This window comes from Nannospalax galili, unplaced genomic scaffold (genome assembly GCF_000622305.1).
Source record: "Nannospalax galili isolate Female #2095 unplaced genomic scaffold, S.galili_v1.0 scaffold286, whole genome shotgun sequence".
Taxonomy (NCBI): Eukaryota; Metazoa; Chordata; class Mammalia; order Rodentia; family Spalacidae; genus Nannospalax; species Nannospalax galili.
Genome location: NW_008359442.1, coordinates 6,525,034 through 6,544,545, shown reverse-complemented (window position 1 = coordinate 6,544,545; position 19,512 = coordinate 6,525,034).

Here is a 19,512-nt window from a genome sequence, read left to right as displayed (position 1 = left end):
TAGGCAATAAAGAAAATGTCTAAAGAAATATCTTTGCCTCAAATTATTCTCATCTTATTTTCCATAATATTAACTTGACATAAAGTGAATTGTAATCATCAAAGGTAAAAAATTGATAAAAATGAAAATAATTGAGGCTGGGTGTCAGTAAGATACTGTGAGGGTAATTCTGATGGTTTCATATGAATAGTGTACAAAAGGTAATAGAAATTTTAACAATAACTTTCTTCTACTAAGAGTCCTCTATTTTTTCCCTATTACAGAGTACACTAAATAGACTTGTGAACTATTCTTTATAAATAATTTCTTACTTCACTTTATTAAAGTTTTGGTCAATCTGCCATTAGATTTTCTGGAAATATATATTTTTTCACTATTAAATTTTTATCTATTCCTTTTCTTCAAACGTATTCAATTTACAATATTTAGTCAATATCAAACTAATGCTGAATGACGATTCTCTACCTTTGAAGTAATGATTTCTGCCTCCCTCTTAAACCCACTATAAGACCCAGCAAACTTCTTTTCTGTTTATAAAACAATATTAAAAATAAACTAAGTAATCAAATAGCAAGCTAAAAATGCTAACTTTGCTAAAACATGAATTTAATGATTAATTTTTGCCCTCTTAACCTAGAAATAGCTTGTTTGGAAAAAAGCTACATTTGTCCCTGTCTTAGAACCCCGACTTTGAGGTTCATCTATGCATCTCACTGTGGTACTAAAATTTTGAAACCGAGTACCAGGAGAGTCGCAGCCTTGTTGGATTTCCTTAGTTCTGTGTTCTCTTGCACAGAACAATCTCAAAATGTGTTAAGCATAGAATGAATCTATAGTTAATGTGAGGAGACAAAATTCTTTTTTAAAAAATGTTAATTTACTATATTTATTTTTTTGTATAAGTGTGGATTACCTGCATGTACGTAAGTGCACCCAAGTCATACAATGCCCACAGAGGTCAGAAGAGGGTGTTGGATCCCCTAGAACTGGAGATACAGATGGTTGTTAGCTGCTATGTGGGGGCTGGCAATAGAACCCGAGTCCTCTGCAAGAGCACACAGTGCTCTTAACCAGTGAGCCATCTCTCCAGACCTGGGAGACCAAATTCTTATCCACATTGCACAACATTGTGTTCATGGTCTCTTCCTTAAGAGAGTTATGAGAAAATAGTTAATCACCACAGAAATGTGTCCTGTGGTTTGGCAGTGGCATACATGAAAGAGGAGTTGAACTAAGAGTCTTTACACCACGCTGTTCAGGCACTTCAGAGAAGTACTAAAACTTAAAAACTATTCAGGATCCATGTAGCAAAGTATTAGGTTTTCTGCTTGCTCAAAAAGATCCAGTGAAGGAGTACCATGGCAAATCCTAGCTCCATGGAAGCTGAGTGGCATATTAAGAGTGGGGCAGTAAGGCCTGGATGGGTAGCAGCTGGTGTTGATACCAGCAAGAGATCTGCTCTTAAGCTTAGGTAAAAATAAGATATGGCTAATAACCACCTGGTGCTGCTACCACTCACAGTCCTGACTCTTGGGTTTTTGCATTTTGACAGTCTTGAGGAATCATTATTCTCAGCACAGAGCAGGATAGGAGCTCTTCACAAAGTTAACTGGCTCCAGCTTCAAAGAAAATAATCACCCAATGATTGGAAATGGTTACTGCAAATAATCCAATCCACCAATGTTCCCATAACTATGGCTATGTTGAATTTACCTACCGAATTTGTTAGAGTTTGGCTATTTCAAGCACATTTATGAATATAGGAGAAATTACTTATGAAGATAAAGTACAGAAGAATTAAATGGAAATATGATATAATTTTACCTGTGTCAAATATAGCTGTCAAATTGTTAATTAGCCAGGAAAATATAAATTGAATGTATCGCAGCCATGGAATTCTCTGAGTAAAATGAATGAAATGAACAGTAATTTTGAAGCCCAGTCTTACTTAGTTATAACCTTCATCTAGGAAGTGGGCAATTATTTTCTCCTTAATACAACAGCAAATTATGTATTTCTAACTTGAATATTGTACTTTAGTATCTAAAGCATAACGATCATATACACATATGTAAGACAGAGATTCTAACCCTATTGGAAATAGTAATCTCTCTAGTGTTTATGTAGATCAGTATAAATTTCTTCTATGGAGAGTCCTATGTAGTCCTGAGGCTTAAAACAGTTTTTCCCCACAGCTAAACAGCTAGTAGGTAGCAGAGCAGCGTCTGAACAAAAGACCTTTGGACTCTAAAGTCAACTCTACTCTATGCTTTGAAAGTTCATATTAGACTCTAAAGCGTTATCAATAGCTGTAAAATTCATTGCTATCCAAATACTGCATATTCAAGAATTGCTTATATATTCAAATGTTGACTGTTTAATATTTACTGATACGATAATAATTTTTATAGATCTTATCAGTTCAAGCTCAACATAGCTAGAATTGTGTCTATGGAGCAGTTCTGTATACTACAAACAAGTTACTATATTAACCTTGAAACCTTTTGCTAAAAGAGTGCAATGGCTTCTTATTACTAATGAGAATGAGGCTGTGTATTGTACATATTTTATTACTAGAAAGTGTAATGTATCTAATTTTCCCTAAGTGAATCCATAAGAATGAGCTCTTTCTATCCTACTGTAACATTTGTATTTAAATGAATTGTGTAGTATCCTGTGCTGCAGGTCTATGCAGAAATTCAGTGGATTAGATCAAGAACATGATCTATGAGGCTGTTTCCCAATTTCTGCTACTGCCTCTTTGTCCATAATTGATAAATTAAAAATATCAATTAAAACTCTCTCAAAATGCATTTTAAAAGAAGAATTTGTGTGTCAAATGTTTTGAATCCAAACTGTCAAGAATAAAGGGAAAATTATAAAGCAAGAGATGATCATAGTCAGATTAAATAATAGAGAACAAAACAGAATAAACTAAAAAAAAAGTGGATGAGGTTTACGGAAGGCAGCTTTATCATCAGAGCACAGGCTCAAGGATCAGCAAAAGAGGTACCCTACACAAAAACAATCTTGGAGCTTAGTGATCATTTCCTTTCTTTTATCTGGTTCTACCTCTACTGTTGTGGGATGAGAAATCAGCTAACTTGAATGAAACTTATACTCCCTGAGCAGTTTCCTACTTTGTAAGAATGCACACGTATGGGTTTATATATAGCTAAGAGTTCAAGGAATGTGAGAAGGCGGGAGTCAGATGCTGTCGTGACTTTTTGTTGCTGTGAGAAACTACTTGAGAAAAGCAAGTGAGGTAGGGTTTATCTCAACTCACGATTTCAGACGTTTTAGCCTAAGGTGAGTGTACAGCATGGTTTCGGGGCCATGGTGAGACAGACATGCTCAAGTTAAGAATGTGTGACAGAGCAGAGCTGCTCATCTCAAGACAACTATAGAGAGGAGAGAGAGACAGAAAAGGGCTGAGGACAAAATTCCCTCCAAGAGTATACCTCCCCATGACTGCTCCCTCCAAACAGGCCACACATCTCATCTGCTCCCAATGATGTGAACACATCAATCTGACAATGAATTAGCCTGTCGAATAGGGCACAGCTCTCATGCCATGATCACTTCTCAAAAGCCCCACCTTTGAACATTGCTTTGGTGACCAAACCTTCCAATTCATGAGCCTTCTTGGGCCATTTCGTGTACAGAAGACCACAGATCCTGAAGTATTCCAATCCGAAGAGCTAGTAGGTATGGAAGACACTGGTTTATGTAAGTTCGATTCTAAAGATGATTAGAAATGGGGAATTTTTTCAGAGTTGCTGGCTGGGAAGTCCCTTCTGTATTAGAATTTTTCATATATAATTTGGCTCAAGAATTTATAATATGAGTTCAGAATGCATTTTAAGGTTAGCAATGGCTTGTAAATTCTAATTTATGCTAGGATCATAAGGTTTGGAGACATACAGGGTGATAATATTACTAAAACAGTATATCAACATAATTGCTGATTTTGGTTATCCAAAGATTTGTAGAAGTGTAGACTTATTAATGTGGAACTAGAAAACAACGGTAAGAAATGTTGGAAACATTTGAGACTCCTTATTACCTTATTATATATTTGTTTCTTGAATGAGTAGGAAATGCCTATTACAGAAATAGGAACCAGTTCAAAAGGAAGAGGATCAAAAATAACCAGACAATTATTTTGCCAAAAAGGAATCGCCATTAATTTTACTGTATTGTAATAATAACATTTCAATACCTCAGGAACAATGTTCTTGAAAAGTCTCCATCATCTGTAGATAAAACCTGTGATTACCAAGATGTGCTTTAAAAAATGTTTATAGAATTTTTATTCAAAATGTATCAAGTTTCATAGACACAGAACTGATAAAAAAGGTTGTGTGTGTTTGTGTGTGTGTGTGTGTGTGTGTGTGTGTGTGTGTGTGTGTGTGTGTGTGTATTGATAGGTTGGGTCATATGATTAGGAATCCAAGAATTTTCTTGACCTGCTATTGGCAAACTGAAAAAATAGGAAAGCTGCTAGTATAATCCAGTCAGATTCCAAAGGGCTGAGAAGTAATGTGTCAGTGGTATGTATATGTATTGAACAAGAGACTCAATAACCAGCAGCTGTAATGTGTAACAATATTGAGCAGAGAGTGAAAATTTTAGAAAACATTTTTCAAACTGTCTCTCAAACAATTGGATGGTATTCTTACACATCTGAGGGAGATCTTAATCCACCTCTTTCTTTTGTTTCTGTACTGGGCTGAACATAGGATACTGTACATACTAGGCTAGAGCTCTACCACTTATCAACATTCACAGCCTTCTTTTAAAATTTATTTTTAAGACAGGGTCTCCCTAAGTTGACCAGGCTGGCCTTGAATTCACCTGCAGCACTGTGTATACACAGTGAATTTGTGATTCTTTTCTTTCAGTTCCTGAACAGCTGGGATAGTAGGCCTGTGCCACCAGGCCCTGCTTGGTTTCTGAATTCAAATGTTAACCTCTTATAGAAACATCCTATGGACTCATTTAGAAATCAGGTTTCACTAGTTATCTGGGCATCTTTTAAGCCAGTCAAGTTGACACATAAAATTAGCTGTCACAATGGTATCAATGTGTTAAATACAACCAGTCAACATTAAAGAAAGTCCTGGCTTCCAGATAACTTATATTCATCATTATCTTAAAAAAGTGTATTTTTGAAACTTTTATTTTATGTGCATGAACATTTTGTCTACATGTATCTGTGTGCACCATGTGCATGCAATACCCACAGAGGACAGAAGAGCGTGTTGGGTGCCTCTGGAAATGGAATTTCAAAAGGTTGTAAACCACTAAGTGGGTGCTGGAAACTAAACTCAGGTTGTCTGCAAGAGCAGCAAGTGCTCTTAATCTCTGAACCATCTTTCCAACCCCATATTCATGGCTATATAATGAAAAATTTCCCATATAAACAAAAGTGTTATAAATAAATGTTATTAATAGACTTTTTTGTTTGTTTGTAACCCAGTCTTGTCTAAATTGCCTCTTGGAAGTCAAAGATACTGAGATTAATAAAGACTACAATGTTCTTGTATTAGTTACTTTTCTGTTACTGTGATAAATCACCATGACCAAGGCAGTTTATAAAAGGAACGAGTTTAATGGGCTTATGGCTCCAGAGGCATCAGACTCCATCATGGAAGAGAAGGAGCTGGAGAAGATGAGCAATCGCATCTTCCAGCACTTTCAGCCCAGAGAGAAAAGCTTCAAATGTGAACAGATTATGAACTCTCAAAGTCTGCCCCCAGTCACAGACGTCCTCAAATACTAGCATACTGCCTAAACCCCCAAAAAACAGTGCTACCAGTTAGGGAAAGGGTGTTCAAGTACTTGGGTCTATGAAGGATAATTTTTACTCAAGCCGTCAAAATCCCCTCAGTAAATATTGAGAACTGTACCTGAAGAAAAATAGAGATTCAAAAAATAATAAACATAGGCTGTGGATACAGTTCAGTGGGTGGCGTGCTTACACGGCATACACAAAGTCCTGGGTTCAAGCCCTCGTGTCACATAAATCAGGTGTGGTGGTGATTGTCTGGAATCTCAGCACTTGGGAGGTAGAGTTAGGAGGATCAGAAGTTCAAGGTTGTCTTCAGTGACATGAGTTCCAGGCCAGCCCGGGATACATGAGACCCTGTTTCAGATTTTTTTTTTCTTCCTGAGAGATCTTAACAAACTTTTCATGAAATGTTATAATTTATTGAGAAAGATCCTTCTATGGACCTTATGGTAGTAGTTGCCCTTTGATATTTTGAAATAGCCAACAGATAAATGGTCTTTTGCAGTTTTTTCTATTTGTTTAAGACCATTATGACACAATCTAATGTAAAAATACTGGATTTTCCACACGCTGCCTTGTAGGTTCCATCTACATGATCAAAGTTCTCTCCCTCTCTCTGTCTATCTCTTACATACATTACTTAGTAATGAAGAATGATTTCAGTTTATGCTTATTCAATTGCACTTCTAGCAAAGTTTTGATGCAAATGGAATATAAAATGTATTAATTTTGTGACATTTGGTGGCCATATTTTAAGAGTAGAAACTTTATGTATTCATTCATTTGTTCATTCATTTTAAGTATCATGTAGCCCAGGCTGGTCTTAAAGTTCCTATATAGTTGAGAACTTTGATCCTTCTACCTGAATCTCAGGTACTGATTACAAGCGAGAGCCACCACATCTGGATGTATAGAACTTTTATTTGTTTTGAACATTTTATCTATTTGTATTTTATGTGTATGAGTGTTTTGCCTACATGTATGTAAGCATACCATGTGCATGCACTGTGCATGGAGGCCAGAAGAAGCTATCAGATTTCCTGGAATAGGAGTTAAGGATGGTTGTTCATCACCATATGGTGAGAACTGAAATTAGTTTCCCTTCAAGAACAAGTGCATTTAACTGCTGAGTGCACTTATGTGCACTTAAATCCAGCCCTTCTGTAGCTTTATTTATTTATTATTTATTTATGTAATTTATTTATTTGGTTGGTTGGTTACTTTCTTTGTTTGTTAGTTTTAGTTTTTGAGACAGGGTTTCCCTGTAGTGACAGCTGGCCTAGAACTCACTATGTAGAGCAGGCTGGCCTTGATCTCTTAGAGATCCCCAGCCTCTGCCTCCCAAGTACTATGATTAAAGGTGTGTCCCTCCACAACCCTTGTATCTGTGTAGAACACTTAAATATACAATTTTTAATGTACTGTGATTTATTCTTTAGAATGCCTGAAATATTTTTGACAAACATTTCATACCCTGCTACTTGGAAGGTTGAAGACACAATGTTCCTATATACCAAGGGTCTAAAGGATGTTCAGCATTTCTGGAAAAAGTCAGACAGTCAGACATAAAGTATTGATTCTGATGAAGATTCTAATTGAGTAAATGCTACCAAAGGGCCTTGTAGGCTCTGCTAACTGAATATGCCCGCTTGTCAGTTATTTATATTTTTTGTAGTCAAATCAAATATGAGGGTACATTTGTAACCCATGTTGGTAGAATTCTGAAGCTTAGATGTTTATAGAAGGAACTTCTAGCAAGAATATCTGAGAGGGTAAAAGTTAAGGTCATGACTTTTCATTCATTCTCCAGTTACCATCTGGGGAAGAGAAGGCAGTGTTCCCTGCACCCGAGCTCCCGCCTAGCTACAAGCACTTCCTGATGTCCTCCAGCTGCTCAGTTGTCTCTCTTCTCTCCACCTGCACATCCTCCCAGCCAATTTCAATAATGTTTGTCCCCTTTCCCAGCCCCAAATGTGCCAGAATCTGGACAGTCTGTGGAAGGCTTTGCTTCAAAGTGAAATGGGGAATTTGTCCAGGACTTAGCTGCCATGGAGACACCTTTGATAATTTTTTTTTCCCAACAAACATTTGCCTGAATGGAAGCATTGCCTCACTTTTTTTTATTTTCTTCTTTTTTTCCAAAGCGTTTATCTTTTAAAACTTTTAACCTTTTGCTTTTGTGAATTTCATTCATAAATATTATCTTTATTTCCATCCTTTCTAGCACACTCTCAACTTTTCCCTTCCACTCCCTCACTCCCTCTCAATTTCCCCCTCCAACTATTCAGATGTCCTCCTCCTCTCGATTTCCTTGTCCTCTTCTTTGATTAGTATTGTTCATATACATAGATGTATAAATATACCAATCTATGTATAATACACTGAGTCCATTTAGGGATGCTCATGTGTATCTGTGTATTTGTGTTTAGGACTGCCCACTTGGGATTATATAACTTTTCAGGGAGCCATTCTTTGAAGAAAACTGATTCTCCTTCCCTCTGTATCCCATCAATTGCCTATTTTCTTCCATTTTTTAAAATTGTTTCTTTCTAAAAAGTCAGTTTTTATTATATTTAAAGAAGAAATCCATTACACTCATGTGCAACTCCAAAAGATAAATTTAAAAGAAGTCTTGAAGGGCTGAATCATCAAGGCCACCTCAGTAGTCGATATATAATTTCAAATGTAGGTATTGAGATTTAGTTCAGGATCTGGATATAATTGTCAAAGTTATGCTTATCCCTGAACGGGGAGCACATCACATTAAAAAACTAAGACCCTGAGTTTCTTCATTAGTTGACTTCAATTAAGGCAGTTCCATCCAGGAAGGGTTGACAGATCTTTCTTCTCCAAGCTGAAGGGTTTCCTGTTTTCTTCTCAATGGCACTTTTTCCTTCTGGTTCTGAGGCTGCTTCTTTTATTTTGTAGATTAAGAAAAAAAAAAAAAACAGCTTTTACTTAGTTTCCTTCTATTTAACATAATTTAAGCAGTCTTATATTTGAGGTCTGCACATCTGTTTATACAACTCCCTATGTTCATCTATCATTTTTTAGAATTATATTCCATTTCTATTGGAGGTGATTCACTCTCCTTTATTTCATTGAGATCTGATCCCAGATCTTAGCTTTTGTATTGAGGTCTGTGCTATACCCTGTACCTACCTGCCCTACTCACTTCAAATGACCCTAATCCCCCCTTTTATGGCATTATAGTGATCACTCTTCAACTCATCACTATATGGAACTTACTGGACCTAATGTAGAAGAGACAATGGAGCAAATCTCTTCAGCTTTCAGACCTCTGTGCTGGTAGTCAATGACTCTGATTTTTCTCTGAATCCTCTACTTTATTTTAATCTCCCTTTCTAAATCACAGAGTACTTTTTTTCAAAATTCATATTTGATTGTGATCCACATTATGGGCTTGTAGCATTTACCAAGTTTCCACAGTGTGCCTACTCCCTACTTCAAGTTAGCAATATGATAAGCCCAAATGCAGAGTTGAAAAACTGTGTGCCCAGTTGGCAGCAGACTCCAGGTACAGCCAATCTCTGAACTTGAGGTTTAAACTCTTTCTTTATCCATCCTTTCTAACCCACTGTTAGTCATAATCTGCATAAGACTCTGCACTCTATCCATTGTTGACCTTATTTTGTTTCTCAAATGTGCTGTGCACCCCCCCCCTGCCTCATTCAAATGGATTCCCAAGGACATCTCTAATTCAGTCTTGCTTGACCAAACTTAGATGTCATCTCTGCTATTTAACTTAGCACGTATTAATTATATAAAGTAACACAAGTAACACACTTGCTTACGAGCATTCATACCCATATATAATGTACTTGGGTCATATTCATTCCCTTTACACCATTTTGCCCCCTTTCCACTCATGTTTTCTGATGACACTTGCCCTGATTGCTACTGTCCTCCACATTAATCCAGACAGCCCCATGTGTGCATGGGAAGGATGGTGGATTTCTTCCTCCCTTAGGAGCACTGAAAGTTTGCCACTTACTTGTGCCAATCTTTCTTTCATTAACGTCCATTTCCTCAAGTGGAATGTGAGCTCTGTATGTTCAAGGTTAATCTCATGTAGCCATGTTAGTGTCATCAGTGCCTATACCCAGTCATGTTCTAGGACATAGTGGCAATAATAGTAAGAGCTGCACATAGTGAATGGAAAAATAGTTTTATCCTGCACTGAAGAGTACTTAGCTCCTACTTAGGATGGATTACTTGTTCATTAAATGACTAATTGAAGATTTCACCTACTCTGTTTCTTTGTTTCTGGTGTATTTGTTTTCACCGTTATATCGTCTTTATCAGTCAACCCAATATTATACACTCCTTACTTTCTTTCTGTGCTACAATTCTCTCCTCTGTTATATTCCTCAAAGACTGTATTCCAAATCACAAAATCCTATGTGGAATAAGAAAAATCTACCCTAAGCATAGTTTTTGAGGACGGGTGTGCTTATTTACAAGTGAATCCTTGAGTAGAATCTTGAAGCGTTCTTGATGGTACTCTACTATCAGCACTCAGGGGTGCAAGTCATTATATAAGTGGTAGATTTAATGAGCTAACTCTGACATTCTGATTGCTAATAGGGATGACATGTATGAATGAACCAAATAATTAAGGAAGGTTCTCATAAAATCACCAGTGGCATTTAGTAAACAAATTAGGATTTTAGTGAACTGTGTTATGTAGGTGTTGATACTTTAACATCAAAACCTAACGTGCACAAAAACAAACATACTAAATCAATATACAGTCTTTCCAGCTTGTAATTTCTTATTTTTTCCCTGATAGTAAGCTCAATGGAACATCTGCTGAAGTTGTTATTGCCTTAAAAACAATCTCTCCTGAAGGAAGGCAGATTCTGTTTAACTCTACATCTTCGGTTCATAAAGCCTTTTGTCTCTCTTTCTCCCCAAAACCTTTCTTCCAAAAGTAACCTTATAAATTAAGATACAGAGAATCTATTTCACCAAGATTTCTGTTCAAATATTATGTTTAAAGTGCTTATTGCACTAGTGTTTTAGGAGGTAGAAATTTTTCTTTTAAAGTGTCAATCTGACTATTACCATGAATTTGATTGTAATTACAGTGGAATGACCATATTTCAAAGCCTGAGATCAGAAATTCATTTTAATCTCTGCACTAAATGAATCTGGCAGGGTTTTTTGTGACTTGGAGTCCCAAATACACATTTGTAATGAATTTTGTTGTAATACACTCGACATTTGGATTTACCTGTCTGGTTGATTCAACTAACTAAATTAGGAAATATTTCTTATTTTAAAATGTCTCATTTTAAATTGCAATTTTATTTGAACTTTTGCAAGGGTAAACGATCCAACTACGACATCACATACTTCTGTGGGAAAAAAAAACTTGAGCATAATCCAACCACAACTGAATAGTATATATTTATTTACTTTAGCCTTTCTCGGGATAAATCATAAAATGTATTCTTCTGTGGGGAGAAGACAAAGAGTTCATGTCTTTCTTTGGTCCTCACTTCCAGTTATAAGACAAAATGGTGCTAAAAAAATACAAAGCAAATATATAATAAATCATGATGTAGTACCTGAGACTTATTGAATGAATTATTTATGAATAAAATTCCACTGCAGCTTCCCTCCAAAAGTAGCACAACAGGAGAAAAGAGAAATGAATGGGAATGCATAGTTTTGACTCTTAAATAAACTCTTCTCAATCCAATCAAGCTAATGGACAAAATGACTGACAATAGAGAAAATCAAAACAATGTAAAAATAAAGACCCCATTATTGCATATTTAAATAGTATTCAGTAGTAGTGAATATACATGCCCAAATACACATATATTCATAAAATATTCATGAAAACTGACAAGATGTTTAATTGCAAAGACTTGGTAGCAGACACCTTTACCCACTGAGCCATTTTGCCAGTTTAAGAATGTGTATATATTGGGGCTGGAGAGATGGCTCAGTGGTTAACAGCACTGGCTGCTCTTGCAGAGGACCCGTGTTTGATTCCCAGCACCCACATGGATGCCAACAGTCATCTGTAACTCCAGTTCCAAGGGATCCGATGCCCTCTTCTACCCTCCGCAGGCATTGCATGCTATGGGTGCAATTACATACATACAGACAATAAACTCATACACATAAAAACAAACTATTTTTGAAAAGAACATGCTTATAATTTTGAGAATACATAATTCAACCCTGCAGTACGTTAATGTTTATTTGATAAAGGAAGTGACAAACCCATTACCTATGTACTTATCTATTTATCTAGCTTACTAGTCATGAAGATTAAATATATATGAGTATTTTAGGGGGATAGAGTTTTGAATAGAGGAACCAAAAATTGGAAGTCAAATTCCCTCTGCAAGCATTTTAATGCAGTTTGATTTTTGAGCCACATAGTTCATATTCATAGTTAAAATATAAAAAATACACTAATTCATTTAAGCATGTACATACTCTACAATATTCATTTATTCAGTGATGCATATATCATCTATCCACTCAGAACATACAAATTTAGTAAATAATGTCTTGCCCAATCCCTGTTCTAAATACAACAGAGAAACTGGACATGAAGGAAAGAAGGTAATGGTTTAAATTAATCAAAGGAGGGACATAGTACAGATCCTTTTCTATGGACAGCCTTGACTTAGTTATTTAACTCCACTATATGCTCATATATGCTAAAGATGGAGTCCTGTATTTACAGATAAGTATACCAGTCAGCACTCATCAAAGAATCTTCTTTTTGCAACAGATGGGGATTATTATAGAGTTCCACAACTGGTCAAACACAGAGAACATATGTCTCAGAGGTGCCCAGCCCTAAGTGACACATCTACAATGGAACCTCTACACCCAAGGTTCAGGGAACATAATGGAACACAGGGGTAGAGAGAACACTAATGCATCTGTCAACTCTCACCAGTGAAGCTTCCTCATGCAACAGAAGACAAGGCACACAGAAGGCCACAACTGGCCAAAGTACAGAGAATAAGACACTGCAGAGTGTGTGTGTCCCTGGACAGGACTCCTATATTAAACCTCATCCACCCATGACTCAGGGACCATTGGAGAAAAAGGGGCAGAAGGATTCTGAGAGCCAATGGTGGTGGATGATCACAAGGCAACAGGAGTCTTCCAGGTCTCTGGGAACTTGCTCATATGATCTCACAGCAATGGTGACAGCATGCACAAGACCCACACAAACTCGACCAGATAAAAACCCAGCATAGAACTGGAGAAATGGGCAGAAATCCCCAACCTTTGCCAAGGAACTATTCACAGCTGATCACTGTTGAGTGAGGGAGAGTGTGTTTTCTTGTAGGAAGTGACTTTAGATAGGCTGACTAGATTCTTGTAGATTAATTCACACTAAGTGATATCTGGGTATACAAACTTGAATTGATAGGCCTTAATATAAATGACAGACTGCATGAAATTCAGTAGGGGGTCTACAGAGGGGTGCAGATAGGGGAGCTGGTCTAAATATGATTAAGATGTAATATATGAAATGCAGAAAAATTCAATAAAAATTATACATTGAGAAAAAAATGAAAATTCAATTATTGGTTTAGATATTGGCAAATAAGTGCTGTTAAAATGTCTAATGGAAGTCTAATTTAGTAAAAATCATCAGCAAATTTAATCTGTCCACATACTAATAATAATACTTCTACCTCACAGGAACAAAATATATATCAACCTGAATTAATTTCCTTAGATTGACACAGCAAACTACCACAGGCTAGACAGCTCAAACAACAGAAACATTTTTCCCCCTCACAGTTCTAGAGTTTGGAAGCCCAAGATGAAGGTATTAGGGGATTTTTCCCCTTTTGTGGTTGGCTTACAGGTACCTGCCTTCTCAGTTTGCTCACATGGCCTTTCCTCTGGACCTGTTCGTCCCTCAGGTCTCTGTGAGTTTAAATGTCTTCTTGTTATAAGGGCATGAGTCAGATTGGAGTGGGTCTGCCCTAATACAATCATCTTAACTTAGCAACCACCTAAAGGCTTTGTTTTCAAAAGTTGGAAGTTACTGCTTATGTATATGAATTTGGAGGAGGATAAAATTTGTAACACAGTTTGCTGGATAGGTTCGATTGTCAACATACCTGGGAAGAGGGAACCCCAGTTGGGGAATTTCCTCTGTTGAATTGGCCTATGGGGATGTCTGTGAGGCATTTTCTTGACTGATGAATGAGGTGGAAGGACCCAAGCCAAGGTGGTCTTGGGTTGTATAAGAAAGTAGGCTGAGCAAATTTCAAAGGCAGAAGCCTGTCTGTACTGAGCATTCCTCCAAAGTCTCTGCTTCGGCTTCTGCTTCCAGGTTTCTGCTTTGAGTTCCTGCCCTGGCTTCCATCAAGGATGAACTGTGATTGGTACCTGTAGCCCAAATAAACCCTCTTCTACTCAAGTTGGGTTTGGTCAGAGTATTTTATCACAACAATAGAAAACAAACTAGGACAACAACAAAAAACTACAAGATTATTTTAAAAAATAGGTTTAAGGACTGGAGAGCCAGCTCAGCTGTTAAAGACTCAGGCTCATAACTAAAATAGTTTTAAGTCAGAAACAAGTCAATATAATATTAACAGAATAAGTGGTTGAACTTTCCTATATCTATACAGAGTCATATGCATCTATTTTAAATAACTTTAGATGTGCAGTGATCAGTTTGAAAGGTCTATCATACAGTATTGTGAAGCGAGAAGCTAGTTGCTGGGGAATACAGATAGTATGATCTAAATATATTAAAGAACAAACAACACGTAATTCCTCCACATATGGATTATGTTCATATATGAACACGATGATGTAGCAGTCAGCGTTCAATTGTGCAAAAACATCTGAGACATTCAAGGTAAAGAAGGAAAGACTTACTCTGCCTGGTTGTTTGTGAGGTTCAGCTCATGGTCACTTGGCTTTGTTGCTTTGGGCCGCTGTGGTGAGCACAATCTGAGGGTGAAGAGAAAGGGCTGGTGGGGCGGAGATGCTTCTGCTCTTCGACAGAACACCTCAGTTATTTCCTTCTAATCAAATAGGTTCTGTCTCCTAATTTCCACCAGTTCACCATAGTGTCACCATCTGGGAAACAAACTTTCAACACATGGGTCTTTGAGAGAAATTCCAGATTCAAATCACAACATATGAAAAATTGGGGGAGGGGGAATGCTCACCAAACAAAAATTTTAAACTGGGAATAATTAAGCTGAAACATAAGAGAAGAAAGAATGAGTGCCCAGGTAATATCAATAATTTTTGTTAATATATTTTTGGATAGTTTTTTTTGGATAGTTTTACTTGATAGAGAAATAAGTGTTCATGATTGAAGATTTTAGTAAATGTTAACAAGAAAAAATGAAATAAATGTTTTGAGCACAAAAAAAGAAAGAAAATAGAAATTATTTCTTTCTGAATGTGAACAGTTTTAGCCAATTTTAACTAAAATTTACCAAAATCATGTTATTATGAGCAGTGTTTACATTTTTACAAGACCACTGCTTTCTCAGATTTTCCATTTTTTCTTGTATGTTTTAGCTGTGCTTTTGTCTTCACTGTGGTTTTGCTATTGTCTGTGGAAAATGTCAACAAGTTTTCAGAGTCTGTGTTTGTGTCTTTATTTGGCCCTCACTCTGAAACAAGTGTCCCTCAGTAGAAGCTCCAGATTGTCAGCTACTTTCTTTCAGCACCAGGAAAGGTCATTCTCTTCTGTTTTGGTCCTGTCGTCCTCCAGAAATCTCTTTCTAATCTATTTTTTGCTTACTTTTAGGTAACCTCTTTTCTATCTGCTAGCTTTTAAGGTTTCCGCAGCATTTCCTATTCCGAAGTCTCACTACAAGTTGTCTTAGGAATGTGTGTCAGTTTATTGTGTTCCTGGCAGAGAGTTAATAAGGATTTGAGATCATCAAATACTGCCATTTTAACATTCTTTCTCTCCTATTATTTTCTTGAGTTAGGCTTTGGCATCATATTCACTCTGTGTGTGTGTGTGTGTGTGTGTGTGTGTGTGTGTGTGTGTGTGTGCAGATGATGTATGCAAATTTTCTGTGTACTAGTTCCTCTGTTGCAAAACACATATGTAGGCACATATATGTATATAAGCATGTTTATATGTATGCTTGTGTAGATATACTTAAAAGACATATGTATTTACTAATTCTTTTGGAATCACATCTCTTTTTTTTTTTTTTTTTTTTTTTTTTTCTTTTTGGCCTTTTTGAGACAGGGTCTCTCCGTAGCCCCAACTGTTCTGGAACTCACTATGTAGACCAGGCTGGCCTTGAACTCACAGAGATCCTCCTGCCTCTGCCTCGCAAGTGTTGGGATTAAAGGCATGAGCCACCACACCCAACTCTCTTTACTATTTTTTTATATTTCCTATCTAGAGCTATGTCTCTTACTAATTATCTCTTCTTTCCACCCTATTTAATTTTTTTCTTATCTTTTCAGCTATTTCAATGAAAGCATTTTTTTCATTGCAAGATTTTCTTCATTTTTGCTTGTTTAACTTCTGTTTTTTTTCTCATGACTTTTTTTTTGTGAGTGTTTCATACTTCTTTTTTCCACAGACTTCTGTTTGCATTCTCTATTTCTGTTTACTCTGACTCACCAAGCAGTTGTGTGTAGTCTCTAACATACTAAGAATTACCTAACTATCTTGGGGTTATAGTATCTGGGATTTGTGCAGTGATTGTAGTGCAGAGCACTTTAGACACAGTTGCTGAGCCAGTGAGCCCTTCTGCTTAACTTCTGAGCCTCAGATGACCTTCGCTGGCTGACTTCTCTCCATTTCTCACTCTCTTTTTTTTGATGATGTAGCAAAATATGTTTGCTGGCAGGTTTTTATACTTTGCATATTTTGAGTTTAAAAGGTATTTGAAATTTTCTTAGTTTTCCTATCCGCATAATTGGCTTCAAGAAGTAAGACTACATTAAGCTCCACAGTTGGAAAGGAGCATTTCTCCAGTGCTTTTTCATTCATGGTCGGCACTGTGTGGTACACACCCTACATGACCAAAACATTATATGTAGTTTCTGTTTTGTCCTTTTCTACAGTACTGATATATATCGATTGTCTTAGTTTCAAACAAACTTCTAATTTTATTTTTCCTTCTGTTATTTTCCATTACTATGCATTGGATGTGGTATAAGATTCAAAAATGATAAAATAAAAATCCATAGTATCATCTTGATTATAGCACCTATTAGCATTTACTTTCAGTGCCTATTATTCAATAGCATTTCCACCTTTGGGAATCATTCAATTCTATTCCACAACTTGTATAAAAATAAAATATTTGGAATACAAAAAACATGCTATTGGAAAAATAACTAATAAAAAGACACCCAGGAGTATTTATTGCTTGCATGGGTGCACACATATGTGCGCTTTGAGAAGAGGGCTCTGAAAAAGTGTTCATATATTTGAAGGATCTGAAATACAAAGAGATTTAATTCATTTGTATTGGCTAAGTTAAGAACAATTTGATTAGCTATGGAGAATATTTTATATGGTCTAAGGTATGGAAAAAATCAAATCACAGTTTCCAGACACAGTGGTTTCCCCAACCCTACAGGTCTTAAATATATACTAGGTGGCCATAAATTCTGGGCTTAAATATAGAAAACATAGTAGATTAGAACAGATGCGTTCCAAGTACTTCTTATAACTCTGTGACTATAATTTTTTGGAAAGAGTAACCTAGAAAGTTTTGAAGTTCTCTTTTAGACTAGAACAGTCATAAGTTTAAGGCTTCTACATATTTCCAAGAACAAATGTATATTTGGGATACATTGTCAATGAATAGTGTTTGTTATAACTTTAGTTGGGTTTGTTATTTGGTAAGAAAACTCCCTCATCCTCAGATGTACAGCTTGGTGTTGCAGATCATGAAACTCTGAATTGAAGTTGAGTGTGCTTATTCATTTAGTGAAAAAGAGGAGCTGGACAGATGGATCTATAGTTAAACATACTTGTTGCTTTTGCAGAGGACTAGAGCTTAGTTTCCAGCACCAACATCAAGCGTAGCTCTGACAACCACCTGTAACTCCAGCTTTATGGGGTTCTAACGTCTGGCCTTCAAGAACACCTGCATTCATGTGCTTATACTCCACTCAGCTATACATGCATAGACATAATTTTTTAAAAAATGAATTGAGAGTGGTAGCCCATGTCTATGAAAATTAAGGTATGATGATCAGTTAAAAGCCATGCTTGACACCAGTGAGCATGAAGTCAGCCTAAGTTTCATAACACTCTGTCTCAAAAACAATAATAATTAATATTAATAATAATAAATAAACCCACATATGTATCCCTTACTATTGGTCATGACTATTCTAAGGATTTCACAAATATTTATTCATTCAGTTCAAAAGTAAACAGAAGTGCATCCCACTGTATAAATGTATAAAAATGTGGAACAAAGCAGTTAAATATGTCTGAGGTCATAGAAACAGTAAAGACAGTGAAAGGATTAAAATCCAGGGACACAGAATCTGAGACTTTAGTCTTAATTTTTATATTCCTTAACCACAAAATCTTATAATAAATTACAGGTGGCATCATATTCCTTAGCAACTATAAATTTTATAAAGAAAAGTAGCTTAATGCTATCTATATATGTGCTAAATTTAGAATTTATTTTATAGACTAATATACTGCAGTTTTACTGACAAAGTATATAATTTACATAATACATATGAAGGTAAAAATAATAAAAAGAGAGCTAGAGATGTCACTAGAATATCAATCTTAAATTTAATTATTTATTGTCATCTTTAAATTCATTGATGATCTACTTTGTGAATCAGTTTTGAGAGATGAGAGCAAAAATTAATTTTTAATGCCTGCCTTCCTCTCAAGAAGTGTTAATCATGTGAACATGTAAGTTTCACTAACAGACTCCAAGATGATAAAGCACTATTTGGAACCTAAGGCAATATTAATATTCCATCCATGTCTTGTCTGGCTACAGCCATATTTGTGGAACAATTTGCATGTAAATTTAAAAAATTGATATTGAGGTTATCTAAGGATGGCTACTTCATATGTATGATTTATGATCAATTGTGAACTTGGTGTTTATCACATCGATATAAGAAATAAATTGAACAACCAATGCAAATAATAAAAAATTGAAGTAAAGTATTCAGATACCCTTGTATTGACACATGTTCCCCAAAAATGTGCCTTTATGTTCCCTTAAATTTTGCTGTTATATACGTAATATAATGTCATACAGAATTTTTACCATGGTACATAAAGTATGATACAGGTTCACTCTGTATACATGAAAGAATTTCCTGGTTATAATGTTCTTCCTTGTCAGTTTAAACTTAACTAAATCTATCATACAGAATCACTGAGTTATTACTTTTAGCTCTTTTCTTTACCTTTCCTCCAAATGATAGACACATTTTAATGCCCATAGTGTACCGTAGCATTGAAAATATACTTTATTAAGTGCCTTCAGGACACCTCACGTATTTATGAAATTGTTGTTTGCATACCAGTAATTCGTAGGCATTATACTATGTTGTCCTACAAGCTGCTCATCTCTTGTTTCACCTTTAACCTTAAAGTGTCACTCTTTAGGGTGAAAACAAAATAATTTAAAATAAAATTAATTCTAAAATTTTATAATTAAAATTGAGAAAAACAATGCTAAAAACAATTTATTCTAGACCCC